This window comes from Artemia sp. Qi Xiang Cuo, chromosome 5 (assembly GCF_049724085.1).
Source record: "Artemia sp. Qi Xiang Cuo chromosome 5, ASM4972408v1, whole genome shotgun sequence".
In the NCBI taxonomy this organism is placed as follows: Eukaryota; Metazoa; Arthropoda; class Branchiopoda; order Anostraca; family Artemiidae; genus Artemia; species Artemia sp. Qi Xiang Cuo.
This window is the reverse complement of record NC_142798.1, coordinates 84,164,600-84,180,243: the sequence shown is the minus strand read 5'-3', so window position 1 is coordinate 84,180,243 and position 15,644 is coordinate 84,164,600. Positions and strand designations below refer to the sequence as shown.

Genomic DNA, 15,644 nt, shown 5'->3' with positions numbered 1-15,644 from the left:
ACAGTGACGACACACACACACAGAGTCCACAACAAAAACAGAGACGACACATCCAGAGATGACACACACATAGAGACGACACACGCACAGACACGACACACGAACAGAGTCATAGTGAGAGATATATCCAAAAAGTTGGGTTGATCTAGGTTCACTTAGAGTGGTACGCCACTCTAAGTGAACTACCGAAAAACGTAGTTTTCAGTAAGTGTCCTTACTGAAAAACTACTGAATTAAAAAAAAATAAATTAAATTGATCATACGACCTAAATTATTTCATCAGATACGCCAGCACTCATAAGCGATCCTTATGAAATTCTGCTAACAACATCGAGTCTCAAGGTAAAAGTTGGAAAACGGGCCAATCAGGTGTTACAATCCTTTTGTTTTTGCTCAAAATTCGAGAAAGCAATGACTGTTAGGTTAGTTTTTTTATTTTACATGCAAAGCAATGACTGTTAGGCTAGTTTATTTTGCATGATTTTTCTAAAGCCAATTAAGATGAAGAAATGTCTTCAAAGTCAAGGCAATAAGAAAAAAAAAAGTTCTGGATATTTTTGTCAGTTTGTAGTTTACGCACTAATATCAATATCAGTAACGAGCCCCTCTCCGAAATACCTTGTTCTTTATGTTAGACTTTGACTTTTCATTACAATTAAATTAAAAAATAAGTATTTTCAACTAGAAATAAGGAGCATCGTCATCAGATACGCCAGCACTAATAAACGATCCTTCTGAAATTCTGCTAACAACATCTATTCTCAAGGTAAAAGTTGGAAAACGGGGCAATCAGGTGTTACAATCTTTTTGTTTTTGCTAAAAATTCGGCAATGCAATGACTGTTAGGCTAGTTTATTTTGCATGATATTTCTAAAGCCAATTAAGATGAAGAAATGTCTTCAAAGTCAAGGCTATAAGAAAAAAAAAGTTCTGGATATTTTTGTCAGTTTGTAGTTTACGCACTAATATCAATATCAGTAACGAGCCCCCCTCCAAAATACCTTGTTCTTTTATGTTAGACTTTTGACTTTTCATCACAATTAAACTAAAAAATCAGCATTTTCAACTAGAAATAAGGAGCATCGTCATCAGATACGCCAGCACTAATAAACGATCCTTTTGAAATTCTGCTAACAATATCGATTCTAAAAGTAAAAGTTGGAAAACGGGGCAATCAGGTGTTACAATCCTTTTGTTTTTGCTCAAAATTCGACAAAGCAATGACTGTTAGGCTAGTTTATTTTGCATGATATTTCTAAAGCCAATTAAGATGAAGAAATGTCTTCAAAGTCGAGGCTATAAGAAAAAAAAGTTCTGGATATTTTTGTCAGTTTGTAGTTTACGCACTAAAATCAATATCACTAACGAGCCTCCCTCCGAAATACCTTGTTCTTTTATGTTAGACTTTTGACTTTTCATCACAATTAAATTAAAAACTAAGCATTTTCAACTAGAAATAAGGAGCATCGCTAAAAAACTAAGACGAATGGAAATTACCCCGTATATGAATTGAGCTGCCCCCTCCGAAATACCTTGTTCTTTATGTTGGACTTTGACTTTTCACCCCAATTAAATTAAAAAATAAGCATTTTCAACTAGAAATAAGGAGCATCGTTAAAAACTAAGACGAATGGAAATTATCTCGTATATGAAGTTAGCTACCCCCTCAGAAATACCTTGTTCATTATGTTAGACTTTGACTTTTCATTCCCAATTAAATTAAAAAATAAGAATTTTCAACTAGAAATAAGGAGCATCGTTAAAAACTAAGACGAATGGAAATTATCCCGTATATGAAGTTAGCTACCCCCTCCGAAATACCATGTTCTTTATGTTAGACTTTGACTCTTCATTCCCAATTAAATTAAAAAATAAGCATTTTCAATTAGAAATAAGGAGCATCGTTAAAAACTAAGACGAATGGAAATTATCCCGTATATGAAGTTAGCTACCCCCTCCGAAATACCTTGTTCTTTATGTTAGACTTTGACTATTCATTCCCAATTAAATTAAAAAATAAGCATTTTCAACTAGAAATAAGGAGCATCGATAAAAACTAAGACGAATGGAAATTATCCCGTATATGAAGTTAGCTACCCCCTCCAAAAAACCTTGTTCTTTATGTTAGAGTTCGACTTTTCATTCCCAATTAAATTAAAAAATAAGCATTTTCAACTAGAAATAAGGAGCATCGTTAAAAACTAAGACGAATGGAAATTATCCCGTATATGAAATGAGCTACCCCCCTCCGAAATATCTTGTTCTTTATGTTAGAGTTTGACCTTTCATTCCCAATTAAATTAAAAAATAAGCATTTTCAACTAGAAATAAGGAGCATCGTTAAAAAACTAAGACGAATGGAAATTATCTTCGATTCTGAGCATTTTTGTTTCCCCTCTAAAATTGCCCCACCCCTCCCCTGCCCTCAGAAAAGGGAGGAACGAAGGGCCTCTGAGCCTTCCTCTTGAGGCAGATCCCGTTTATATTTGATTCTGAGTATTTTTAGTTTCCCCTCCAAAATTGACCCCCCCCCTCCCCTGCCCTCATAAATGGGGGGGGGGAACGAAGGGCTTCTGAGCCTTCCCCCTTGAGGCAGATTCCCGTTTATTTTCGATTCTGGGTATTTTTGGTTTTCCCTCCAAAATTGACCCCCCCCCTACCCTGCCCTCAGAAATGGGGGAAGGAAGGGCCTCTGAGCGTGCCCCTTGAGGCAGATCCCGTTTATTTTCGATTCTGAGTATTTTTGGTTTTCCCTCCAAAATTGAACCTCCCCTCCCCTGCGCTCAGAAATGGGGGAACGAAGGGCCTCTGAGCCTTCCTCTTGAGGCAGATCCCGTTTATTTTCGATTCTGAGTATCTTTGGTTTTCCCTCCAAAATTGCTCCCCCTCCCCGGCCCTCAGAAATGGGGACACGAAGGGCCTCTGAGCCTTTCCCTTGAGGCTGATCCGATTTATTTTCGATTCTGAGTATTTTTGGTTTTCCCTCCAAAATTAACCCCCCCCTCCCCTGCCCTCAGAAGTGGGGGACCAAAGGGCCTCTGAGCCGTCCCCTTGAGGCAGATCCCTTTTATTTTGGATTCTGAGTATTTTTGGTTTGCCCTCCAAAATTGACCCCCCCTCCCCAGCCCTCCGAAATGGGGGAACAAAGGGCCTCTGAGCCTTCCCCTTGAGCCAAATCCCATTTATTTTCGACTCTGAGTATTTTTGGTTTTCCCTCCAAAATTGACCCCCCTCTCTCCCCTGCCCACAGAAATGGGGGAACGAAGGGCCTCTGAGCCTTCCTCTTGATGCAGATCCCGTTTATTTTCGATTCTGTGTATTTTTGGTTTTCCCTCCAAAATTGACCCCCCCCTCCCCTGCCCTTAGAAATGGGGGAACTAAGGGCCTCTGAGCCTTCCCCTTGAGGCAGATCACATTTATTTTCGACTCTGAGTATTTTTGGTTTTCCTTCCCAAATTGACCCCCCTCTCTCCCCTGATCACAGAAATGGAAGCACGAGGGAAAATTAAACTATTTTAAATTGGCAACACAGTCCAAACATCACATGTGTATTATACAGTACACAATCACCCCATCTCCCCCAAAACAGTTCTCAGCCATTTCTTGTTAAATTTTTTCATTTCCAAACTATTTTAAATTGACAACATATTGAAGCATTTGCAAATGCTAAACTCTTTTCTTTTTTTCTCCACCTTAGTAGGATCAAATTCGGTAATTCTACACTCCAATTCGCAAATCTCATTACCTCTTTTTAAATTTACCAGTTTCTTAAGAATGTGCATGTGAACTCATGACGTACATTCATTGTGCAATTGACAACAATAACAGAAAAAAAAACCTGTTTGACCACATTATACACTGCCAAATAACCAGTCTGGTAATCATAGCATGGGAATTGCTATACCTCCGAGCAAATTCAATAGATACTTACTACTTAGGAGCAAGTTTAGTTAACGCAAACTAGCGTTAATTATGTAAATTATACTCCTTTAGACTATGTTAGGGGGGTGCGCCCCCTCGCCCCCCCCCCCTCCCCGGGCCGCCACTGTACAGGGTAGAGGCCTACCAGGGCCCATCTTATGTGGTTCTTAACTCAGTCAAGATTTCCCTTAGCAATCAGTCGGTGGTAATTTGCAACTTTTCAACTTTTTAAACATTCGACATTGTATTTCACCAACAGACCTCTTGCACCTGCTTACGGTCTTGGTGACTGTAGTTCTTCTCTTCACCACACAATTTTTTCAGTTTTGTCAATTAAAATACAAGAAAAGGCATTATTCGATCAATATACCCCCAAAAACCCAAATTTTAAAATATAAGAAGGGGAGGTTACCCACCCACCCCCATTTACGCCACTTCTCTTGACAAAGTTTAAAAGCCACATAGAAAAGATACAAACTCTTCAATGAATTTGCTTCATTCTCCACACAGTTGTGGGCAACTCATGAAATTTAGTGAGATAAATTTAGATAAATTTAGTAAAAAATTTAGTGGAATATTTCCCCAATCCTCCTCCTCTGGTATCTTTATCCTTCTTCCCATCGGCACCCTACATCCTTGCGGTCTTGTGACTGTAGTCCTCCTCTTAAACAGTAGCATCAATTCACAGAAACATATGGAGGCAAAATTTTTCGATCACCTGAAATACAAAAAAGCATTATTTAATGAAAATACACCCGAAAAGGTATCTAAGAGGGGGAGGGGGTAGAATTCCCCTTCCAAATTGAACTCCCTGCTCTTATTAGAGTAGAAAATCCCCTAATTATAAAAAGTACCCTCCTCTATAATAAGTTTGATCCAATCTCCACACTATTGTGCCAGTTAACAAAAATGAAAGGTGAGGGACAAAATATGTTTTTCAGAATCTAGGAGGCAGCAAATTTAGAGGGATACTTTCCCCATCGGTACTTGTGTCTTACAGCCACCACACTCAAGTTCTGTCGAGAAGTGAAGGTTGGTTAATGCTAAAGAAATAAAATAAAAAATGATGAAATCAACAAAATTATGACAACTACAACACATACTTATGGAAGGGGGGCCGCCCAGACCGCATTTTATTAAATACATAACCTAAACTAACCTAACCTAACCATGGGTGTACGTAGCTTTTTCTCTAGGGGGGGGGGCAGCCAAGGCCGTACCAAAGATTTTTTTTGGAGGGGGTTATACTCAAAGATCTTTTTTTTTGGGGGGGGGGCTTACACAAAAAACCTCAAAAAACGCATACAAAATTTGTTTATATCCATATTTGTTACGTTTCTACAAGTCAAAACAACATTTCAGGGGGGTTCAAACCCCCCCCCCTCTGGGTACGGCCTTGGGGGCAGCTGATTCTGTGATGAAGGGCTGGGGGCTGAAGTTATATTGGCAGTTCACAAAAGCTTACATTGCCAGCAAGCTCTATCATACCTATGAAATCTTTATTAATAAGTAATCACCAAAAATCATCAATCATCAATAAGCTTCAGCATTAATCAATCTTCTTGGATTAGAGCTAAGTCCTTAAAAGACATTATGGATAATTGCTTCTTGTTTAACTTTAATTCTGCCATTCCAGCTGTTTATTTCCAGCTTTTCCAACCATCTACCTTCTATCAACTGCTTTTTTAGCCGTCTATCTTTTTCAACTGTTTTTTCAACCATCTGCTTTTTCCGCCATATCTAGTGTACACTTGGATTTCTAGGGGGCAGCTGCCCCCCTTCAGACGCCCATGAACCTAACCTACCTAAAATACCAACTAAATATTCAATTAAAATATAGCTACAATTTAGTTTCCCACTGAGCCGAAGCTAATATTGTCTGGTATAAAGGCCATGAAAACCGGTTATTGGCTCATGTTCGCCATACAAGATCTTGAGTGTGGTGGATATAAGACAAAAGTACCTACCTATCCCCTCCCCCACAATTGGCACCCCTGTATCCACATCGTTCACCGGCCACCCTTGATCAGAAACTGAATAGTTTCAGGTTTCACCACAATAATCAACACAAATCCCAAATCCAGGTGCATAGCAAGAGTTAGACATTTTCAACAGTGATTAATTCCTTTAATTAGTTTTGTGCTTTTGCCAGATTGCCTTGGCAATAGGATTGTTGATAAGCTGAAATCCTGTTCATAATCCGGGCAGAGACAGGTATCTGCGCCATGCAATTTTCTCTAATCCCCAAGGCTTATCCGTCCCATGCTAAGCTTCAAATAGCTGCTGTCTAGTGTACAAAGAGTGATCGAGTTGGAAACGTTTCGTGGATTAGGATTTTTCACATTTTGTCTATTGGGTATTTTATAATTTTTTCTTTTTTCTTTGATTAATTTTGAAGGATTTGTACTTCAGTGTGATTAGTTTTGGTGTGGATTTTTTTTGAGCGGTTCAGTATTTTATTCAGATTAGATGTTTTGTATTGGATGATAGCTTGTAAGAATTTAGTTAGGCTAATGTTAGCGGTAAATTTTTCGCATTACATATTATTGATTTACGAATAAGGTAAACATACCACTCGATGCCTTTTTTTATGCTCTTTCCAAATATAATAATCATTTTTGCCCGAAATGAATTTTACCCCCACCCCTATATATGGCAATACAGGGTATATATTTGCACATTAGGGGGTGGGGGAGGGGTAAAGTTTAAACTTACCTTTCATTTACATCAGAAATAAAATTTACCCCCCCCCCCTAATGTGAAAATATATACCCTGAATTGGTATATATTTGGGTGGGGGGTAAAATTCACTTCCGACAAAAATGATTATTATATTTCGAAAGAGCATAAAAAAAGGCATCGAGTGGTATGTTTACTTTATTTGTAAGTCAATAATATGAACTGCGAAAAATTTACCCTATTTTTAAATGAAACCTTAGTAGGCTAATTATGCACCAAGATTCCTTCTGTAAATTAAACACCATAATAACAAAGAAGTAGCACCATTATATTGCCTTTTCAACACTTTCTAAATAGCTGATGATGTTTGCTATAGTAAGAATTGTGTCCCACTCCTCCCCCCCCCCCTAACAGGGGGGCGATAATTCACGAAAGTAAAAGGAGGAAACATTTTTTGCCCCCCTAACTGTATATAAAAGTATGGCTCCCTCTCTTACTGGTGCCCCTGCTCTCTAATGGGGTCAGCTACAGTCCTAGGGTATATTTAGAACATGAGGAAACGTGGATTAAAAAGGAAGGAACCCTACAATTATTGTTCATAGCAATTATACCTTTTCAGAATAAGGTAAGAATTTTATTATATAGTACTTTTCTTGTTTTCTATATGAAGATTTTTTCCTATAGCTTAAGGTTCTATCTGACCCTGTTAGGGAGAAGTTGGGACAGGGGAGGGGGTAATTCAAGAAACTGTAGGGGTCAGCACGGATTTTCCATTATTAAAAAAATAAATAAATAAAGATACTAAAGAGGCATTTTTCAAAGTATAGGAAGGGGAAGATTTAGTTTTTTTCGATTCTTTTGATGAGAATTCCATAAAACGTATTCTCACTCCCACCCTAATGTGAGGTGGGGGCGGGGGGAATCGTTATAGTAGCGATAAGTTTGTTAGGAAAGTGTGAAATGGGGGATAAAATGGCACCACTCTTTGTGTTGTTTTAGGGCTTCCTTCATCGGAGTAGTCTGGGCACATAGCCAGTTAAACGTGAACTTATCGCATGCTCACCAATGGTCCATGTGCCGCAGGTACTTTTTTCCTGAATCCTGATTCTCCGGCCGGGAGAGCGATGCGTGGTTGGGGACAAATTCTGGTACTTTTCAATTAGCTGGTACCCACGCGAGAAGTCAAGCTAATGCTAATGAATAAACCAAAGCACCGTGAAAATATAATAGTTTAGAAACAAATTAGGACTATATTTTCACACTAGGGGGTGGGGGGGGGGGGTAAAGCATAGCATATATTAAATACGTAACCTAACCTATGTACCTTTTCCCCCCTAAACCCCCAAAAAACGGTAAATGTTTGGCAGTTCATATTATTGACTTATGAATAAAGTGAACATACTACTCAATGCCTTTTTTATGCTCTTTAAAAATATAATAATCATTTTTGTTAGAAATGAATTTTAACCCCAAACCTATATTTACCAATTCAGGGTATATATTCTCAATTTAGAAGGGGGGGGGGGGTAAAGTTTAAACTTAACTCTCATTTACATCAGAAATAAACTTTACCCCCACCCCCCTAATGTGCAAATATATACCCTGCATTGGTATATATAGGGTTGGGGGCAAAATTTATTTCTGACAAAAATGATTGTTATATTTGGAAAGAGCATAAAAAAGGCATTGAGTGGTATGTTTACTTTACTCGTAAGTTAATAATATGAACTACCGAAAATTTACCCCCCCAAAAAATAGTGTAAATATTGTAAACACAATGACAAACCACGGTTTGCAATCCAGTTCTCTATTGACAGATACCCGTTTGACTATTTTCCTTTAGTGTCTTCCCTATACAATATATCGCGTGGGTACCAGCTAATTGAAAAGTAACATAAAAATATTTAACATAGCCTGCTTGCATATTCACCTAAAACATATCTACTAGAAATGCTCCATCCTTTTTGCGGCACCCATGTTAAACAATCCTCATTAACATGGCTTCTAGAAACATAGCTCTAAGACCTATCTTTCTATTTCAACATTTTTTCAGCTGCAACACGTACCCCAAGTCTTGGCTGTCTTACTTTTTAAATTTCACTTTATTCTTTACTAAGAAATCCTAGTACACCTGTGCAGGTAAAACTATCCACCTGTTAAATGTTCTCATAACCTTACATCACTTTTAATTCTCATTTATTCCTGTTCCAAGCGACCGAGTCCTATTTACCTTTATTTGCAAGTTTCAAAATACCTTTATTGCCCAGTTTCAAAATATGCACACACAAGATGGCGTATGCCACGCTGATGTGCAACTAAGATGTAAAACGGATGGCAGAGATAAAGATAAGATGTTTATTGAAAAGAATTTCTATCACAAACTCAAAGGGCCGAATTCGAATGCAGAAAATGGGTAGTTTAGTATCCTGTTATTTGTCCTGGATTCTGAAAACCCCAGAAAATTCATTCATTTCAGCAAGGTTTTCCCAAAGAGACCCACCTCATGTGCATAATCTAAATGCCTGATAATCTAAATGTCCTAATAATTTGCGTAATTTAAATGGCCTGAATTAACACATGATTACACAATTTCCTTAAATATTTTATTTTGATGCTAAATTAATTCCAGGTTCAATGAGGTCATGAATCAATATAGTAGGCAAGGCAAACCCCATACCCCCCTGAAATGTTTGTCCGACTTACAAAAAAGTAACAAAAATGAATATAAACAAATTGTTGATGCTTTTTTGGTATCCCCCCCTCACCCCCGAAAAAAATCCTGGATACGGCCATGATAGTAAGAGTTTTTGAAATAATGAAGTTAAGTCGGATGCATGTACAGGATTTGGTTGGAGGGGGGGGTGGGGTGAGAGGCAACATTTTCGAAATAAAAAAAATGTTAATTAATACAGAAATTATATAAAAACTGTAAGGATCATGAGGCATCGGTGTGAGGAAATGGCTTCACATACAGGCGTACGTGACTGCATTAGCTATTTGTACTTTATGTTATTATTTAATTAAGGTACAAGAAATTTTCTTTGAGTACAATGATATCATATTAGGTACCAAAATTATTCTTATCACTCGTTTATTTATTTTTTATTGGTTTCAAGAATAACCCGCCTATTTAAAATAAATAAAAATTAAGAGGTTGGTGGTCAGAAATATTACGCTGTAACCCTGCGTTGCAAAAAAAGGGTTTAGTGACAATTATGCATCCATCAGAATAGCATTGCTAGTATTTAATTTGGTTAAATTATTACAACCTGTTTATTAAGCTATATTGACAGATGAATTTAAAATGGCCTTATGCTAGTGGTGGAGGATGGACTTCTTACCACTGAATGGAACCATTTTAATTCTTAGTGGTCTTCGATAGAAATTATCCCATGTCCAAAACGATATAGCCTACTTGTAGTAGTGGTTGCAAGTGGCGGATCCAGGGGGGGGGGGCAAAATAGGTTGATCCGATAAACTTGCGTTAGGAACAAGTTTAATTCACGCAAACTTGCGTTAATTAAGTAAATTACACTACTTTAGACTATTCTAGGGGGCGCCCCCTAGAATAAGTTTGGTCGCAAAATTGTTTTCAGCAAAAACGATATTTTATACACCCAAGATTAATTCTCGCCAAGGTTTTAGATATAAAATCGTTTCAGTCAAGACTCAACTTGAGGTAGGGTTCAAGTATAATTCTTGGCTAATTTCTGTCCAGATACTTGACCACGAATGATGTAAATGTAAGAATCTTATAGCATTTGGAATCCTGCATTCGAAATTATTTAATTTAAATAGAAGAAAATGACACTTTTGTGAAAATATAAAGAACCGTCTATAATTAAATTGTATCGGCCTGGCAAAGTAACACAAGAGACGAAAATTAACGAACAAGAGAGTAGTGAAAAACTATGGTATGTAAAGTAATGTTTGCTAGGGATAGTCACTAGGGGTTCACACCATGATTGAATGATTTTCGGGGAAATTTCGGGGATTCGGGGAAAAATAAATTTTTTCGGGGAGACACATAGATTTTCGGGGAAATCCCCGAAAATTCGGGGATAGTGGAAGCCCTGGACCGTACCTCAAACAGTAGACTGTGTGAAAAGTGTGATTCAATCCCGCTTTCTAGGGCTATAAAGAGAGAAAGGTTGAGATGGCTAGAGCACGTCTAAGGCCAAACGAAAAACAGGTCGTTCCCGATTGGGGTGGGAGGATGTTGGAAGAAAAGATCTAAGGGAAATGGAAGCTTTCTGGGAATGTATAAAGAGGTAGGCTTTGAATAGGTTGGGAAGGAGGAGGCAGGCACGTACGTAGGAATTTGTTTCGGGGGGCCCAAATCCTTCAAATCTCCTATTCTGTGAGAAGTATTAGAAAATTATGGGGAAATAAAAAAATCATGAGATTTCGGGGGGGGGGCGGGTCCGGAGGTCCACCCCCTGCGTAGGTGCCAGGGAGGAGGAGCGTACGTAGCGGTGTGGGCCTCAGGCAGCTGGGTTCTGCAGTGAGTTGTTAGTATGAGTAGTTGGCCCTATAGTTTTAGAATCTGTCAAAATCCCTCCTCCCTTTGCTTGGGTTGAGGGACAGATCAACGATTTTTCCTTGGCTATATCAAGTAAAAAAGAAATGGAAATCAGAAATAGTTGCCATTTTCACTTATTGGAGACTGGAAAAAGTACCCACATAATATCTTAGGCAAAGGACTTCAGATACGTACCCCTAATCTCTCCTGAATAAGCATGGGCACTGTTTCTGTTTTCTGTTTCTGCTCTGTTTTTAAAGTACCTGTTTCTGTTCTGTTCTTACAAAAAACAGAAACAGAACAGAAACAGATGAACTGTTTTTTATTTACCTGTTCTGTTCTGTTTCTGTTTTTATAATAGTTATTTTGCCCTGTTTTTGTTTTTTTTTCTAACTGTTTTTATTCTGTTCTTGATTTTACTTTATTGATTCGAAAATGAGATATCAAGAAATTTCGAACCTTCAAAATAGTGTTTTAAATTGTAATTTGATATTTTGAAGAAGCGTCGTTACGCCCCATACAGTTTGTGGAATTTGAGCATTAATATAAAGTAGAAGTAAGTAAAATGATGGAACTCAGTGTGTCTAACATATCAAATATGCTGCTAGATTGTTTAAGCTAGGCAAAATTAGGGCTTAGGAGTCAGATGAGAGTAGGAAGGTGTGTAAATGGGAGAACGGTAAAGGTGCAGTTTTGTTCCACTAAAACCATTTATTTTTTAGTGTATATTATTCAGTCAATTGAGCAGCAAAGTTGCATAGATACTGTCTAGGTGAAGCAGGATTCAAACAAATCACTTATTACTGTATATTCTGGTTCTATTGTTAGGGCCTCTGTATTCTACATTACATGGGAAGTAATCTGCATCTTTAACCAGGAAAATTTCAGTTCAATGGTTTTTATGGAATTTATGCTGCTAGATAACAGTGATTTGCTATGATTACCATACTAGCCTATACATGATAAATACCGATTATTAATTGCAAATTTTCTTAAATGTTTAGTCAGAGAGGAAAGTAAGTGTATTGAAGCCTTGTCCAGTAGAAATATATGTTTTTTCTGGCACTTTTTATTGCATCATCATAACAACATATACGTTTTCAAGATGCCAAATATACTTTTTCTACCATCTCTAAATATAATCAATGGAAACCCTTTCAGGGAAAAGCCTAGAGTTGAAACAGTGGCTTAGCTAGCTGATTCTGGCCTAGCTGGCCAAAGTCTTATAAAATGCTGATACAATTTTCTCATTCTGTAGAATAACACATCTTCCGGTGAACACGGTAATTTTTGCCATACAGCACAATAAATTAAAAAAAAATGCCACTAAGCAGTATATTATTTCTTGTATCTGTCTCTTAAATACCTATTATAAACAAGTAAATTCCCGTAAAAATTAATATGATATTATATGATTTATTAACACTAAAAGCCCTATTGGGCCATGGTTAATACACAATACACTTTAAAAATAATAAATGAAAATAACCTTATAATACTGTATATTATAATACTGTGCTGCAAATTGTCTAAGTTTTTAGGAAACCGTAGTTAGGAGCTTGCCGACAGCCTTTATTATTTTGCCGACAGCTTTTGTTTGCCGACAGGTTTTCTTGGCTCATTGCGCAGACGAAACCGCTCAGGGGGAAATTGGCCCCTTTCCCCTTAATTACGCCACTGAGGTGGAATAGGTCGGATATTTGGCTGGAGGTGTAATTTTCAAAATAGTAGGCTACTGGAAGGTGCTTCTAATTTTGTGAAAAATCCTAAAATCAGCCTTTGTAAGACAAGCATGATGTCATTTTCTGATGACGACTTGGATGTTCCAAGACATCTCTCTAGGTACCCTACGGAAAAAAGGAAGCAAAGGAAGTATTCGGTGCAACTTCTGAAGAGCGTCTCTAAAGGCTAAGGGAGTAGAATGCTAATAATGAATTCGCGGCCTTTATGTTCCTTCCGGTTTTTCTGGTAGGTAATTCTATTCTACAGGGGCATTACACCCTTTCAAAGAGATTTACGCAATTTAAGGACAAGTTTTTCTGACGTAGATGTCTAGTTCATGATATACAAGTTTTTTTTTAGGTTAAATCCGTGGTCATTCATCTGTAAGTTGATTGAAGGTTTTTTTTTTTTTTTAACTTGGCTAATAGGTTTTTAAACCTATTACTACGAACGCTACATTCATTCCATTTTTTGAACTAGGAGCGAGATTGGGTGATGCTATCAGAGTGGTTTCGTTTCATGGGTTAATTAATATAATGACTAATGTTTTTGAAAAGTGTAATTACTTATTTAGTTTACGAGATTTGCGAATTTTTTGCGAAAAGGTATTTGCGTAAAGGTATTGCGATGGTTAAGAATGCCTCACAGGTAATTAAAGAATGAGAAATGGGATGCTATAATTAGAATGGTTTTAAGTTGAAAATTGTGACGTAAAAATAACTCAGTTATTTGCTTGCGTGTATAGAAATTCCCATGTTATTTGCTTGACTGTATTTTGTGTTAAATAAGTAGTTTTTGTATCTTTTAAAAGAGCTTTAAGGGGTTTGAGAGACTCAGTTGCCTGATTCCGTGTGGTTTTTCTTTACTTTGTGCTCATTAAAAACGAAGTTTTTGTTTTAAATAAGTAGTTTTTGTATATTTTAAAAAGAGCTTTAAAGGGTTTGAGAGACTCAGTTGCCTAATTCCGTGTGGTTTTCTTTACTTAGTGCTCATTAAAAACGAAATTTTTGTGTTAAATAAGTAGTTTTTGTATCTTTTAAAAGAGCTTTACGGGGATTGAGAGACTCAGTTGCCGGATTCCGTGTGGTTGTTCTTTACTTGGTGCTCATTAAAAACGAAATTTTTGTGTTAAATAAGTAGTTTTTGTATCTTTTAAAAGAGCTTTACAGGGTTTGAGAGACTCAGGTGCCTAAGTCAATGTGTTTTTCCTTTCATTAGTGTTCATTAAAAAACTATTTTAGTGTGTTAAATAAGTATTTTTAGTTACGTTTAAATGAGCGTTAATGGGTTTGAGAGACTCAGTTGCCTAATTAAGTGCGATTTTCCTTTAATGGGTGGTCATTAAAAACTAAATTTTTGTGTTAAATCATTAGTTTTTGTATCTATTAATAGAGCTTTAAGGGGTTTGAGAGACTCAGTTGCCTGATTCCGTGTGGTTTTTCTTTACTTGATGGTCATTAAAAAAAAAATTTTTTTGTTAAATAATTAGTTTTAGTATCTTATAAAAGAGCTTTACAGGGTTTGAGAGACTCAGTTGCCTAAGTCCGTGTGGTTGTCCTTTACTTGGTTGTCATTAAAAACGAAATTTTTGTGTTAAACCAGTAGTTTTTGTATCTTTTAAAAGAGCTTTAAGGGGTTTGAGAGACTCAGTTGCCTGATTCCGTGTGGTTTTTCTTTACTTGGTGGTCATTTGTTGTATCTTTTAAAAGAGCTTTACAGGGTTTGAGAGACTCAGTTGCCTAATTCCGTGTGTTTTTCTTTACTTGGTGGTCATTAAAAACGAAATTTGTGTGTGTTAAATCAGTAGTTTTTGTATCTTTCAAAAGAGCTTGACAGGGTTTGAGAGACTCTGTTGCCTAATTCTGGGTGTTTCTTCGTTAATGGATGGTCATTAAAATCGAAATTTTTTTGTTAAATAAGTAGTTTTTGTATCTTTTAAAAGAGTGTGACGGGGATTGAGAGACTCAGTTGCCTGATTCCATGTGGTTTTTCTTTACTTGGTGGTCATTAAAAACGAAATTTTTGTGTTAAATCAGTAGTTTTTGTATCTTTTAAAATAGCTTTAAGGGGTTTGAGAGACTCAGTTGCCTGATTCTGTGTGGTTTTTCTTTACTTGGTGGTCATTTGTTGTATCTTTTAAAAGAGCTTTACAGAGTTTGAGAGATTCAGTTGCCTAATTCCGTGTGGTTTTCCTTTACTTGGTGGTCATTAAAAACGAAATTTTTGTGTTAAATAAGTAGTTTTTGTATCTTTTAAAAGAGCTTTAAAGGGTTTGAGAGACTCAGTTGCCTAATTACTTATGTTTTTCCTTTAATGTGTGGAAATAAAAAAAGAAATGATAGTGTTCAATAAGTAGATTTTTTATATTTTAAAAGAGATTTAAGGGGATTGAGAGACTCAGTTGCCTGATTACGTGTGGTTTTTCTTTCCCTGGTGGTAATTTTTTGTATCTTTTAAAAGAGCTTTACAGTGTTTGAGAGACTCAGTTGCCTCATTCCGTGTGGTTGTCCTTTATTTGGTGGTCATTAAAAACGAAATTTTGTGTTAAATCAGTAGTTTTTGTATCTTTTAAAAGAGCTTTACAGGGTTTAAGAGACTCTGTTGCCTAATTCCATGTGGTTCTTCTTTACTTGGTGGTCATTAAAAACAAAATTTTTGTGTGAAATAAGTAGTTTTTGTATCTTTTAAAAGAGCTTTACGGGGATTGAGAGACTCAGTTGCCTGATTCCATGTGGTTTTTCTTTACTTGGTGGCCATTAAAAACGAAATTTTTGTGTTAAATCAGTAGTTTTTGTATCTT

At 36.8% G+C, this 15,644-nt stretch overlaps 1 protein-coding gene across 4 annotated transcripts in view; it reads left to right on the top strand.

The window, feature by feature from the left end:
* The window catches only part of dve (SATB1_N and homeodomain domain-containing protein dve), a 172,454-nt gene that overhangs the window by 64,255 nt on the left and 92,555 nt on the right, over nucleotides 1-15,644 (top strand). The window contains exon 1 of one of the 4 annotated variants that reach the window (XM_089089050.1): nucleotides 6,204-6,277. The exons of the other annotated variants lie outside the window; for them this stretch is intronic. The gene's annotated coding sequence lies outside the window, so the exon portion shown is untranslated. Of the gene's footprint in view, nucleotides 1-6,203; nucleotides 6,278-15,644 lie in introns of those variants that run through there. 4 annotated transcript variants of the gene reach the window in all.